The sequence below is a fragment of the Cupressus sempervirens genome, chromosome 7 (assembly GCF_028749045.1).
Source record: "Cupressus sempervirens isolate cs-2001-9-10 chromosome 7, ASM2874904v1, whole genome shotgun sequence".
Lineage (NCBI taxonomy): Eukaryota > Viridiplantae > Streptophyta > Pinopsida > Cupressales > Cupressaceae > Cupressus > Cupressus sempervirens.
In genome coordinates, this window is record NC_143124.1 from 39,684,965 (window position 1) to 39,700,112 (window position 15,148).

The following is a 15,148-nucleotide window of genomic DNA, read 5'->3' on the forward strand; positions in this document are numbered from 1 at the left end:
ATATGGGGTAGATACGATGTATCCTACCTAATCCATTTGAAACCCTAAAGTTGGAGAGGGAGAATCGAGCAAAAAAGGCAATCCAAATTTCCATTTAAGGAGTAATAAGGTCACAAACCAAAAGAGAGGAGGTCAAGCATGAAAGCATAAAGTGCTGAAGGAGGTGCTAAGGAGTAAGAGAGCACAGTTACTCTGCTTCAATAGATGACCATAGATATGGTTGCATTGGTATGATGAATAAGAAGACTTAAGGAGACAAAGCTTGAGATGAAAAGCTGTCAGAGCTGAAGTGATTAAAGCCAAGCAAAAGGACTGAATTGAAATGTGATATGAAATCTGCAAGATATGTTGTAAGTTATATCAGATCAACAAACCATTATTGTAACTCTCTAGCAATTGAAACAGATAGTTTAAATCTTATGGACTTAAGTTGGTTTAATAGCTATGTTATAAATCCTTTAACAAGGTGACATTCCAAGTGAATGTTCTAAAGTCCTTTGACCAGGCCCATTCCTAATAGTATGGTAAAATCCTCTAACAAGGTCACATTTAACAGTGTGTTGTAAGCCTTTAACAGGGCAAGCTTTAAATAGGGCATCACTTTAGAAGAGTGAGAATCAAGTAGCATGTTACTGGTGGTTTTTTCAAATTGGATTTCTATGTAAATCACTGTGTCATGTGTTGATCTTGCATGTTTTATCCCTGCATATTGATTTACTATAATTTGCTAAGATGATTGATTTAAGCTTGGATGGATGAAAAGTTTATGGATTCACTATAATTTGAGAAGAAGTATTATTAGGGCATTTAGACCTTGGATAACTGATTCACCCCTCCACCCCCCCACCCCCCTCCCCCCCCTCTCAGCTATTCTAAAGAATTCTAACAACAACAGAGAAAAATCACCAAAAGAAAATGAGAACTCATATCAACACCATAAAGAATCCTCAAGCCAATTATTAGATAACACAAAATGACACTACCATAGATAAATAGACATTGCACTCTGCAACACAATGTGATATAAAAAAAGAATTTAAAAAGAAAAAAGAAAAAAAAGACAACTATTAGTGAAAAAAACCAAAATAGAAGTGTGAAGGCAAATATGACACCAAACCATAGTGCACTATTTAGAAACATTTGTTGACAACAAAATTTTAGAGCTTTAAACCCTGGATAAAACACACACCTTGGCTTTAAGAAACTTTAGAGTTTAATACCATTTGCATTAGCTAGTAAAACCCCTACTATAAAAAAGATCCAGCTATCCTAACACAAAAAATGATATGGTATGTGGATAAAAACTAACACAAATTTATGCATTGATTATAAAGCATTCATTAACAGAGGAATGCTGGAGCTACAAACGTTTTAAAAACCAATACCTTGGTCCTAAAAAAATTTAGAGTTTGAAACCCTAGAAATAAAGTTCGACAACTCATAAAGCCCTTCTCTCAAAGGAGGAGTTATCTGTTCTTTCAAATATATGACATGGTACATGAAGGACATGAAAAAACAATGCCATAAAATAATACAATTTTCATGAAGCATTCATTCAAAGAGGAATGTTGGATGTGTAAATTTTTTAGCATACATATAGCTATGAAAAAAAGCTCACAAAAATAGAGTAGAAACAAAGTCATTTGTTGTGAAACAAAACAATGACTTGGTACATGGGAAACATGCAAACATGACACAAGAGTATACACTTTTTAGAAACATTCATTCACAAAGAAATGTTGGATCAAACCTTATGTATAACAAAAATTTTGATTTTAAGAAGATTTAGAGTTTCAAACCCTAGAAATATAGCTTGACAACCATTTAAATTTTAAAATTATCATCTTAATTTACATTTTTTACATTATGGAAAACTTAAAATCATTATTGAGTGCATGTAAATGTATATTACCTAGTTACATGTCCCCTATTGCCAAGCATTTATTGTCCACCAAAAGTTGTTGTTGTTGTCTCTACAAATCCAACCTGAACAAAGATGGCTTGAAACAAAGTCAGCACCACAATTAATATCATGCATGATGCCAAATAACTAATCTCTTTCAACATCATTTTTTTCCTGATAATCTGCAACGAAATCGTAGAAAGTACACGTCTGGTTTTAGCGTGTCTCACAACTCACTGTGTGTTTTCCTATGACATCCTAGCGAAAGTATGAAATTAAACAACTTTGTATCAATGGTTTTTAAATTTTCTTGCCGATACATTTCCCATCCATCCGAATCCTCTTAACCGTATAGTCTATGGTCCAATCCTTGCCATCCTATGTAGCCTCGTAATGTCTACCATTAAGCTTTTCAATTACCTCTATTCGTCAGCCCATCATGTCATGTGCGACCTCATCTTATTGCAGCACATCATGCAAGAATGATATATATCATTCTACCCATGCCCATGCCATTTTTTTTGCATCTATATAGCTGGAGCTCTAAACAACACTCATGCCCTCTTTTTTCCAGTTAAGATTCACCATTTCGTAATCACGTGGAGGTGGTGGTTTTGCATAGCGGATATGGGAATTTTTTAAAATTTCGGTACCAAGGTCTCTACATTTTACCACCTGCAAATTGGCCTTATGTAAAACAAATGATGCGTAATATTTCCCTTATTGTGTTGGCATTAAAACATCCTTTTCTCATGTAGCATCTCTAAATAATTGGAGACAATTATGCGGTGGGTTGAGAGCTTTTGGAACATTCTATCAAACAAGTCACGTGCATTGTCATTCTTGTTGTGTCAATTCTTAACAACAACGTGTAATAGGCCCAAAGAATGTGAAACTGTAAAATATGAAATGAAAGAGAAACTATTGATTTAGATTTTCAATATACATTTGGGAACATAAAGAATTGATAATGAAAATGACTTTGAAATGATACTAGAATAATATGAATAATATTGAATAATACACTGGAATGATATTGAAATGATATGAATAATATTGAATAATTTACATTGATGTCTAAGCATCTCTATATAGTTTTATTTTCCCTTACAACAACTACTTAAGGATACTTATAGGAATAACTTCCCAACAACTATTTATTGAACTGATTTTATAATCTAATCTAAATACAAAAAACTAACCTAATTAATGTAATAAACCTAACATTCCCCCTAATTACATTAATTCAACAATCATTCTCACTTATTAGAAACTAGCCTAATCAATGTAATAAGTCCAACATTCCTAACCTAATTAATGTAATAAGTCCAACATTCCCCCCCTTATTACATTAATCCAATAAAATTGAAAAGCCTTCACCAATATTATAAACTTTGATGAAGCTCCTTCACCAAACTTTGAAAGAAGTTTGCAACTTTAGATTGCAAATCCTAATCTTGAAGTTGAGCTCTTTCACCAATCTTTGAAAGTAGTCTGCAACTTTAGATTGCAAATCTTAATCCTAAAGTTGAGCTCCTTCACCAATCGTTGAAAATAGTCTACAACTTCAGATTACAAATCTTAATCCTGAAGTTGCCCGCATATCCCAACTTCAGATTGCAAATCCTAAAGTTGGCCTCATAAAAATGTTGTTTCTACCTCTTTTACACAACGAGATATAGTTCCTCCACAATTTCACATCTCCATGGAGTGTACCTGATGCCTCCTTTGGTGTTACACATGAGATGCCTTTCCTCCGAAAGTCCACATCTCCTCCGAGTGTGTCTAACGCCTCCTCAAGTGTCATAGAAACAATCACCACTAATATGTTTGTATGTCTTTCCTTTGAAAGTTGACATCTCCTCCGAGTGTCTCAAACGCCATTCTTGAAATCCTGCCCCCCACCCACCCACCCCCCTCAATAGAAGGACAATCACGTAGCCAAGCCCCCTCTTTTATTTAGGGACAAAAATCTATCAATTCCCCTCTTATCTTTAGGGAGGAATTGGCCAAGCCCCAACTTTACAGGGACACAAATAGTGGCTTCTCATGCAGTAATCATCTTCAAGCAAGAAGCTAGCTTGAGATGATAAAAATCCTCCAACCTCCATTGCCTCCAACCTCCTATTGTTTTAGACTCTGATCATGCAAAATCCATCAAAGGAACTCTTCTCCCCATTGATTAACCCACTCTGATACCACTATAACAGGCCCAAAGAATGTGAAACTGAAAATATGAAATGATAGAGAAACTATTGATTCAGATTTTCAGGATACATTTGGAAACATAAAGAATTAATAATGAAAATGACATTGAAATGATACTAGAATAATAGCAATAATATTGAATAATATACTACAATGATATTGAAATGATATGAATAATATTAAATAATTTACATTGATTTCTGAGCATCTCTATATAGTTTTATTTTCCCTTACAACAACTACTTAAGGATACTTACGAGAATAACTTCCCAACAACTATATATTGAACTAATTTTATTAATCTAATCTAAATACAAAAAACTAACCTAATTAATGTAATAAACCTAACATTTCCCCTTATTACATTAATTCAACAATTATTCTCGCTTATTAGAAACTAACCTAATTAATGTAATAAGTCCAACATTCCTAATCTAATTAATGTAATAAGTCCAACACAACCTCCAAATGCTTTGGACATAGAATTAGTTACAAGCACGGGTTGATGATTCTCAAATGCCATGTGATGTCACCATGGGCTGGAAGTGAAGATTGGGTTATCCCTTATGCTCCTAAAAACTTCAAACTCGCCAAACAACAAGCTTCAACTTCATATGCGAATGGTCATAATGCAGACTTTCAACTCCCCACTGATTGCTCTGAACATTTCACTCTACGGTTAAGGTAATTGCTATTTTCTGGAGCATTATCAAAAAAATATGTAGCCCAACCAATGATTCATCATGTTACAAGAAAATTTTGATGGAGGTCATAGCTAAGATGGTGGTTTTAAACCAAATTTATCCTTCTTAATAGTGCCAATCTTGCAGAAATAGCTCTAGGCTTGTAGATGCGTGAACCTTCATTATCATTCACTGATAACAAGTCATTCAAACCTGATCACATATAGAATCCTTCATCATTTGATCAAGTAGATAAGAGGAGGTCTCGTGAGCTTGTGCATTTTAGCATGTTGAAAATATACAATGCAAATATGCAACAGTGTGGCGACTTCAAGTCCTTCAATTCCTTCAGTGATGAAAGCATGTATTCGATCAAGAAGCATACTAACTCTTATTGAGGTTTATCAAATTGGGTAAAGAGGTTAATGATCAACTTTAAAATATATATTATGAGTCTCATGCTTAATGAGAGGTTAAGGTTTGGAATTTATAATGATTTTTTGGAATATTTTTCTTAATATTTTTTTGGTATGGGAAGTTAAGATTTTGAATAAAAATATGTGTTTTGAACATCATTTCTTAATATATTTAAAGTTTTAAAGGTTAATGTTGTCATTGAAATCTTGTATTTTGGCACCTTTCATTTGCCAACCATAATTTGGAATAGGTGTCAGATTTTAGAAATTTGAAGTGTCAGGTGGAGCTGGTGACAGGCCAGAAGCATTAAGATCACAATATTACTAGAAAGGCACTAAATTACGAGCTCTTTCAAACTCAAATTTTAGCACACTTGAATTTTTTTGGGCTCCCTAAGATGAAATTTGGCACAAATTGACGGGTAGAGGGACCAAGTCAACATGGCTAATTGTAGGCAGTAAATGAAAAAATTGTTTAATTTGAAGGTGAATTTTCCAAGTGCAATGACTAGCAATCTTTATGGTTGCCAAGTGTAGTGACTAGTGTCCATTAGTAGTAATGTCACCAACTTGTTCATTGTCGCTTTGGTATTATTAAAACATCATTTTTATCGACTATTGTTTGATTGGAGATCAATGACAAAAGATGTATTTTGGGGCCAAATACTCAAAAAGATTGGGAGCTGCCTGAAATTCTTTGGAGTAAAATTTTGATGATTGGCAAGATTTGCATGACCACCCTTAGCTAGATAAAAGAAATTATAAAAAAATTACTTGAGACATAAAATGAATAAAAATAATCACAAACAAAATAAATTATAAATCACTTACCTATACCTAATATTGAATCGAGAAAATTGTTGAGAACATGTGTCTCAACCTTGCAATCTCTTCTCAAAAATTCCAGAATTTGTTTGTGGAAGTTTTCACTTGTTCATACATTGAAAATTGGTTAATGAGTTGTCAAAAATAAGTCTTATCCATAGTAGGATAATATTAGGTCAGTTTTAGGGCATTGATGACTCATTTTGTGACTTTTACGAGGGTCTAAGCTAAGAGACAAAATTATTGACGAGATTACCACTTTATACTGGTTGTTTTTCCATATTGGAAATGTAAACCTAAACCTAAAAATGGGCAACATGTGGCATAGTTGTTTTGCCCATAGTTTTGTAAAACCTCAAGAGGTTTCTAGGTTGTAAAATCACTATAAAAGTAAGGCTTGGGGAGGTGTTTGAGTAATTTGAGTTCAATCTGCAAGGTTGGTGCTAGAAGAAGTCTCTCCAAGCTTGAGTTGTGGTAATGCGCTCCTGTAAGAACTTGCATTGCAAGTGTATTGTAATCGTCTTGGTTTGATAATACATTGTGCAAGTTTTGGAGGGTGGGGTTTTTCTCCCGAAAGGGTTTCCCCACGTTAATTACTATGTTATGTGTTCATTACTATTTTTATTATGTTATTATACTTTTCTTGAGATCTCTGCAATAGTTAGTGGAATTTGCATAATCATCCTCTCAAAGATTAGTGTAGGAAGTGATTTCGTACACCTTTGCTTTCTTACAAGTGGTATCAAAGTCTAGCTAGTTTTGGTTGTATTTGTTAGGTACAAGGTTTTTATGAGCTAATCAAGGTTTGAGTGGGAGCTTTTGCAAAGTTTTTCATTTCTATGTTGTAGGATTGAAAAGATGGCAAGCATGTCAAGGAGAATTGATGTTGAAAATTTTTTTGGCACAAACTTTGAGATGTTGAAGCTGAAGATGTAAGATCTATTGATTGATCAGGATCTATGGGATGCGGTTGATGAGAACAAGTTTAGGCCCATAGATCTGACTTTAGCCACAAAATATGATGTGATAGATAGAAAACCTAAAGGTCTTAGCATATTGTGTCTTGTAGACTCGATTCTGATTAATGTCCATGAAGAACCTACTATGAAGAAGCTTTGGAAAAAGCTAAGTGAGATCTATCAAGAAAAATCACTTGTGAACAAGATTTTCTTGAGGAAGAAGTTGTATTCCTTGAGAATAGAAGAAGGTGGACAAATTTCTGAGCATCTAGAAAGGTTTAATATGTTGGTGACTCAGTTGACCTCAGTAGGGGTGCCAATGGATGAAGAAGAAAGGTGCCAAATCTTACTATGTTCATTGCCAGACTCCTAGGATAGTCTTGTGATGGCTATAGGGAGCACTTCAATTGTCTTAAAGATGGAGGATGTTGTTGGTTCTCTACTTTTTGAGGAGATGAGAAAGAAGGCCTCTCTAAATGCCAAAGATGCTTTGAGTGTTCGTGGAAGACCAAGAGAAAGAGGCAAGTATGAAAAGCAGCATGGCCATTCTAAGTCCAAAAATAAGGGGAGATCAAGCTCTCCTAGTAAGTCCAAGGAAATCTTATAGAAGTGTGGTAAACCTGGACACTTTCAAAAGGAATGCAAAGAGGAGAAGAAGAAAAAGAAGAAGTAAGATTTTGATTCTAAGTTCGAGAAGGAAGATGGAGATGCTTTCATTGCAGCCTTGGCCACTCATGTAGGTGAAAATGCATGGTTAATAGACTTAGGTGCATCTTTCAACATGACTCCTAATAGAAACTAGTTTAGTAAGTATGAAAATTTTAATGGTGGCAAGGTGTATTTGGGTAATAACTTAGTACTTGATATTGTTGGTCGTGGAAGTATTCATGTGAAATTTTCTGATCATAGAATTAGAAGATTTGATGGTGTCTTGCATATCCCTGGACTAGCAAGGAATTTTTTATATGTTAGTAAGCTAATAGATGCAAGTGTGCATGTACAAGTTTTTGAAGCAAGTGTAAAAATGGTGAGAGGTGCTATGGTAATAGCAAGAGGAAGCAGATTGGGTACATTGTACTAGCTTGATGCACGCATAGTTGAGTGCAATAGTACTTCTAATAAGACTATGAAAAAGACTACTCAGTTGGAGAAGGAGAAGATTTCTCTTTCAAAAGATGGTCATGGTTTTTGGGTACCCAAGGGTGCCTTTTCAAACAAATCAAAGTTACTTGCAGAGAAGACCATATTATGGTACCGGAGACTTGGCCACATAGGTTAGAAGGGTCTACATACCTTGAAAAATAAGAACCTTGTTAATGGGATAAATGACTGCAATCTTGAATTTGATTTTTGTGAGCATTGTGTCTATGGTAAACAAAACCGCATTTAGTTTTACTCAAGTTCTCATAAGTCTTCATATATTTTGGATCTAATCCATTTGGATGTATTTGGTCTAGTTGATGTTCCTTCTATTGGCAGATCAGTTTATTATGTTTCTTTCATTGATGATTTCAGTAGAAGAACATGGGTTTATTTCCTTAGGAGTAAAGCTGAAGTTTTAAGTCATTTCAAAGAATTTAAAGGAATGGTTGAGTTGCAGACTGGAAAGAAAATAATATGTTTGAGAACTGATAATGGTGGTGAATTTTGCTCCAATGATTTTGACACATTTTGTAAAGATTGTGGTATTAAAAGAGAGAAGAAAAGTTCTAGGCTGAAGCTATAGCCACTACCTGCTACCTAATAAACAGGTCTCCTACATCAGCTCTTGTTGATAAGATGCCAATGGAAGTGTGGTCAGGCCACAAGCCTTTACTTAGACATCTAAGAGTGTTCGGTTGTGAGGCATATGCTCATGTGCCAAAGGAGAAGTGAACAAAATTGGACAACAAAGCTGTCAAATGTATCTCCATTGGATATAGTTATGGCATGAAAGGATACAAGCTTTGGGATCCTGTTGCACAAAAGGTATTTTATTCTAGAAGTGTTATTTTTAGAGAAACTAAGCCTTCTTCTATTATTGTGCAGCCAGAATGGATAGAAGAAAAGAAAGATGTGATTCAACTTCCTACTACACCTGAGAAAGTTGAATTGAGTCCCACATTAGAAAGACGAGATGTAGAAGAATCTCTATGAGTTTTAAATCATCAGAGGAAGAGGGAGAACTTAATCATGAACTTGAACCTCCTAAACTTGAACTAGATCTTGTTCAAAGATCTACTAGACAAAGGAAACCACCTGAAAGGTATGGGTATTCTCTTGATGATTGGAGATGCATATTTGCATTGAATGCTAAAATTGATGAACTGCGATCTGTACAGAGGCTCTTGGTATGAATGACTTAGAGCCCTAGAAAATAGCCATGGATGAAAAAATGGTAGCTCTTCAGAGGAATCAAACATGGGACCTTGTACCATTGCTTGAAGGACGAAAGCTTGTTGGTTGTAAATGGGTGTACAAAAGGAAGGTGGGTTTAGATGGAAGCATTGAGAAGTATAAAGCACATTTGGTTGCAAAAGGTTACTCTTAGGTTGAGGGAATAGATTATGGTGAGATTTTTTCTCCAGTAGCCAAAATGACATCCATTAGATTTTTGCTTTCTATTGTATTAGCTTATGATCTAGAGATCAAGCAAATGGATGTGAAAACTGATTTCCTTCATGGAGATTTGGAGGAGGAAATTTACATGTCACAGCTAGAGCACTATGTGGTAAAAGGTAAAAGTCATTTGGTTTGTAAATTGAAGAAATCCTTGTATGGTTTAAAATAGAGTCCTAAGATGTGGTACTAGAAGTTTGATACATATGTGTTGAGTTTGGGATTTGTGTGATCTAAATCTGATTACTGTGTATATTTCAAATCTGATGGTGATGGTTTCCTGGTTATTGCCTTGTATGTCGATGACATGTTGTTTATTGGCAAAGGAAAAGGTTTGATTGCAAAATTAAAATCTGAGCTCTCAGCAAAGTTTGAAATGAAAGATCTTGGTGCAGTAAGGTACATTTTGGGAATGGAGATTATAAGAGATAGAGAAAATAGAAAGCTTTGGTTAGGCCAAAGTATGTATGTTGACACTATTTTGAAAAGGTTTAATATGTAGGATTCAAGACCATTGAGTGTTCTTGTTACTATGGGAACAAAGCTTTCTAGCTCATAGTGCCCTACATCCCCATTGGAGATGGAAGAAATGACATGAGTACCATATTAGAGTGCTATTGGAAGTTTGATGTATGCTATGGTCTGTACAAGACCAAACATTGCAAAAGTAGTGGGAGTAATTTCCTATTATATGTCTAATCTAGGAAGAGCACATTGGGATGTAGTGAAAAGAGTTTTCAGATATTTACGGGGCACCTCAGAGTACGCAATATGTTTTCATGAAACAAGAAACTAGCATTCCTTGGATATTCGAGGCTATGTGGATTTAGACTGGGCTGGTGATGTTGATAGAAGAAGATCCACCAGTGCATATGTGTTTACATTATTTGGTGGTGCAATCAATTGGATGAGAAAGTGACAGGCTGTGATCGCTTTGTCCACTACTGAGGTAGAGTATATGGCAGCTACTCATGCCTACAAGGAAGCCATCTAGCTAAAGAGATTGTGTTTAGATATAGAGTTCAAACAGGGTGCAATGAAAATTTATAGTGACAGCCAGAGTGCAATCTGCTTAGCGAAGAACTCGACTTTTCATGCCAGAACCAAGCACATTGATGTACAATATCATTTTGTGAGAGATATGGTTGAGGACGACAAGGTGAAGCTAGAAAAGGTGGAGAATTTGGTAAATGTTGCTAATGCATTAACTAAGCTCGTGAGCACAAAGAAATTCAGATGGTGTTCAGATTCTATGGGCCTCTCGGGCCCTAGCAATTAAGTCCATGATATTTTGGATCCCTAGACTCTCGCAAGGTGTTCGACAAGTGGGAGAATGTTGAGAACATGTGTCTCAACCTTGCAATCTCTTCTAGAAAATTCTAGAATTTGTTTGTGGAAGTTTTCACTTGTTCATACATTGAAAATTGGTTAATGAGTTGTCAAAAATGAGTCTTATCCATAGTAGGATAATATTAGGTCATTTTTAAGGCATTGATGACTCATTTTGTGACTTTTATGGGGGTCTAAGCTAAGAGAAAAAATTTGTGATGGGATTACCACTTTATTCTAGTTGTTTTTCTAAATTGGAAATGTAAACCTAAACCTAAAAATGGGTAACATGTGGCATAACTGTTTTGCCTATGGTTTTGTAAAATCTCAAGACGTTTCTAGGTTGTAAAATCACTATAAAAGTAGGGCTTGGGGAGGTGTTTGAGTAATTTGAGTTCAATCTACAAGGCTGGTGCTAGAAGAAGTCTCTTTAAGTTTGAGTTGTGGTGATGCACTCCTGTAAGAACTTGCATTGCAAGTGTATTGTAATCATTTTGGTTTTATAATACATTGTGCAGGTTTTGGAGGGTGGGTTTTTTTCCTAGAAGGGTTTCCCCATGGTAATTATTGTGTTATGTGTTCATTATTATTTTTATTATGTTATTATACTTTTCTTGAGATCTCTGCAATATTTAGTGGAATTTGCATAATCATCCTCTCAAAGATTAGTGTAGAAAGAAATTCCGCACACCTTTTCTTCCTTATGAAAAATAATAGTATCATATGAGGTTATTTATACCAAACTATGATGAGGTATTTGGTGGGAATCTCAAGAGGTCATGTAAAGATTTAGTGTAGTGCATCAATGGGCTTCCAAAATATGAAATAGGTGGCTAAATGGGGCTCGTTGGAGACGTGTGCCCATAAAATGGTAGGCGACGCTTGACCCCATGAAAAAAAAAATCATAATGGTAAGGATGAAATAATGTTCTTTAGGGTGGAAGCACAAACCTGTGTCACCCTTTTTGGTGCCATAAGGTATTTCGACCGTAACTGTTTCAGCTAGAATTTTTTTGATTGAACATACGTGGCAGTTTCTTGTGCAGACGTTGCACACATAGTTTCAGATGGAACTATTTCAGCCAGAATGGTTCTAGCTGAAACCCTTGTGACATAATAAAACTACAAAAAACCTCTTTTGGCTATCATTTTCACTATTGCGGTTCCTAGGTTCCTGGAGAGCAGTTCAGGTGTTTCGGTTGTAACAGGTTAGTGGGTTTTTCCCCCTTTAAAAAAAAATTTAACGTGTTTTTTGATTAGTAAATGTTAATCATACTTAAAATAGTTTTTTTTTACCTATTTTGTGAGTGATATATGTAGAATTGTTTATTTTTAAATAGATTTTAATTATTTTAATTAATTAAATTGTTTTAAATTATTTTAGATTGTTTTAGAATGGTATTTAAATTAATTTGTTAGCAAAAATGTAGTTAAACATGAGATAAAAACATAGAAAAACATTAATTAAAAGTGTAGAAAAAATTAGGTAAAAATATAGAAAAACATTAGGTAAAAATATAGAAAAACATTAGGTAAAAATATCAAAAAAATTAGTTAAAAAATGTATAAAAACATAGGTAAAAATGTAGAAAAACATTAATAAAAAATGTAGCAAAACTTTAGGGCACATTGTTTAGTTTCTAACATAACTTGATAGATCTAGGTGAAACAATAATCTCTTATGGTGAAATTAATTTTGACATTAAATACACATTCTAACATAACCCTATATTAACTACAATCATAACCTATACCACATTCTAACCATAACATAAGCACTTTACTAACCGAATGAACCACACTTAGATATTCACGATGTTCATTTTAACAACTAGTTATTGTTAGGTAATAATAAGTCTTACATTACCAAACAACACATTAAGATCACTTATGATACGTTTTAGGTACATTATCCATAGATGTGTGTCTTAAGGGGGCATAGGAGTCATAATAGGTCATTTCTTTTTTATAGGTTCTAATAAGTCTTAATATGTATTATTAGGATATAATAGGTCTTATTAGGTAATAATGATTCTTACATTACCAAATGACACATAACGACCTCTTATGATACATTTCTAGGTATTTTTATCCATATATATGTTAAGGGGACCTAGGGACTCCTACTAGGTCATTATGTCTATTATAGGTTCTAATAGGTATTCATATGTTTACTTGCACATAATAGGTATTGTTAGGTAATAATGAGTCTTACATTACCAAACAATGCATTAAGATCACTTATGATACATTTTTTGGCACGTTATCCATACATGTATGCTTTAAGGGGACATAGGAGTCGTAATAGGTCATACTAATTTTTATAGGTTCTAATAAGTCTTAATATGTATTATTAGGATATAATAGGTCTTATTAGGTAATGATGATTCTCACATTACCAAATGACACATAACGACCTCTTATGATACATTTCTAAGTATTTTTATCCATATAGATGTTAAGGGGACCTAGGGACTCCTACTAGGTCATTATGTCTATTATAGATTCTAATAGGTATTCATATGTTTACTAGAACACAATAGGTATTTTTAGGTAATAATGAGTCTTACATTACCAAACAACACATTAAGATCACTTATGATACGTTTTTCGGTACGTTATCCATACATGTGTGTCTTAAGGGGACATAGGAGTCATAATAGGTCATACTATTTTTTATAGGTTCTAATAAGTCTTAACATGTATTATTAGGATATAATAGGTCTTATTAGGCAATGATGATTCTTACATTACCAAATGACACATAACAACCTCTTATGATACATTTCTAGGTATTTTTATCCATATATATGTTAAGGGGACCTAGGGACTCCTACTAGGTCATTATGTCTGTTATAGGTTCTAATAGGTATTCATATGTTTACTAGCACATAATAGGTATTGTTAGGTAATAATGAGTCTTACATTACCAAACAACACATTAAGATCACTTATGATACATTTTTTGGTACATTATCTATACATGTGTGTCTTAAGGGGACATAGGAGTCGTAATAGGTCATACTATTTTTTATAAGTTCTAATAAGTTTTAATATGTATTATTAGGATATAATAGGTCTTAATAGGTAATGATGATTCTTACATTACCAAATGACACATAGAAACCTCTTATGATACATTTCTAGGTATTTTTATCCATATATATGTTAAGGGGACCTAGGGACTCCTACTAGGTCATTATGTCTATTGTAGGTTCTAATAGGTATTCATATGTTTACTAGCACATAATAGACCGACCTTACTATCAACCTTAATAAAACTATATCCCATTTACTTTATTAACATTCTTAACTCTAATTCAAACTACTAAATTAAGTCATGAGTTCTAAATTGTAAACTAACATTTGCTAACTAAACTCATTTACTTATCTAGTAACAATTTTTTCTATCCCTATGTCATAACTCTCATCTACACTCCCCATAATCATCAAAGCATTTACATCAAAATCTAGAATTTAGTCAAGAATTATATTTTTTTATTGCATATACATGTGTACACTTAGTTATCATTTAATCAAGTTTTTTTTTTTTTTTTAATCGCATATACACATGTACATGTAGAAATATTTATTTTTCACATTTGCATGAGCATGCTACAATGTACATTAGATATGGTCTCCAAGATAATTTGTTTTAAAATACATACATGTTACATGATTGAATAGAACCATACATTTAATGTTGTGTATTTATATGTACGTGCGTTTCAAATTAAATTTAACTTTTAATTATTTTAATTTAAATACACTTGTATGTTTATATTTGTATATATATGCATGTGCATATCTCTAGATATTTATCACTCTTGTAGCTTCACATTCATATCCTCGTATTTATATTCATATATACATTATGGCATCTAGTTCTGGGGATCTTGCTCCTGCATCCTCAAGGGATGCTAGTGTCTGTGGTGGGGGTCAGAGTGCTAAGTTTGGTACAACACGTAGATCGACCTCCTCCATTGAGGATAGATAGCAATTATTTAGAGATACAGTTGCAAGATTATCTTGTGCTATACAGGTTTTGGATACCTCACTTTCCTCTTCTACCACCCTCCCTAATAGGGAGAAGGTCACAACGATGCAAGAGGAGTTATTTTGTATGATTCAGACCATTGAATCATACAACCTTTTTGATGATATGAGCATTGAGACATTTTATTCTTCTTTATTTCACAGTGTCACTGGCACTGTGAAGTACAAACA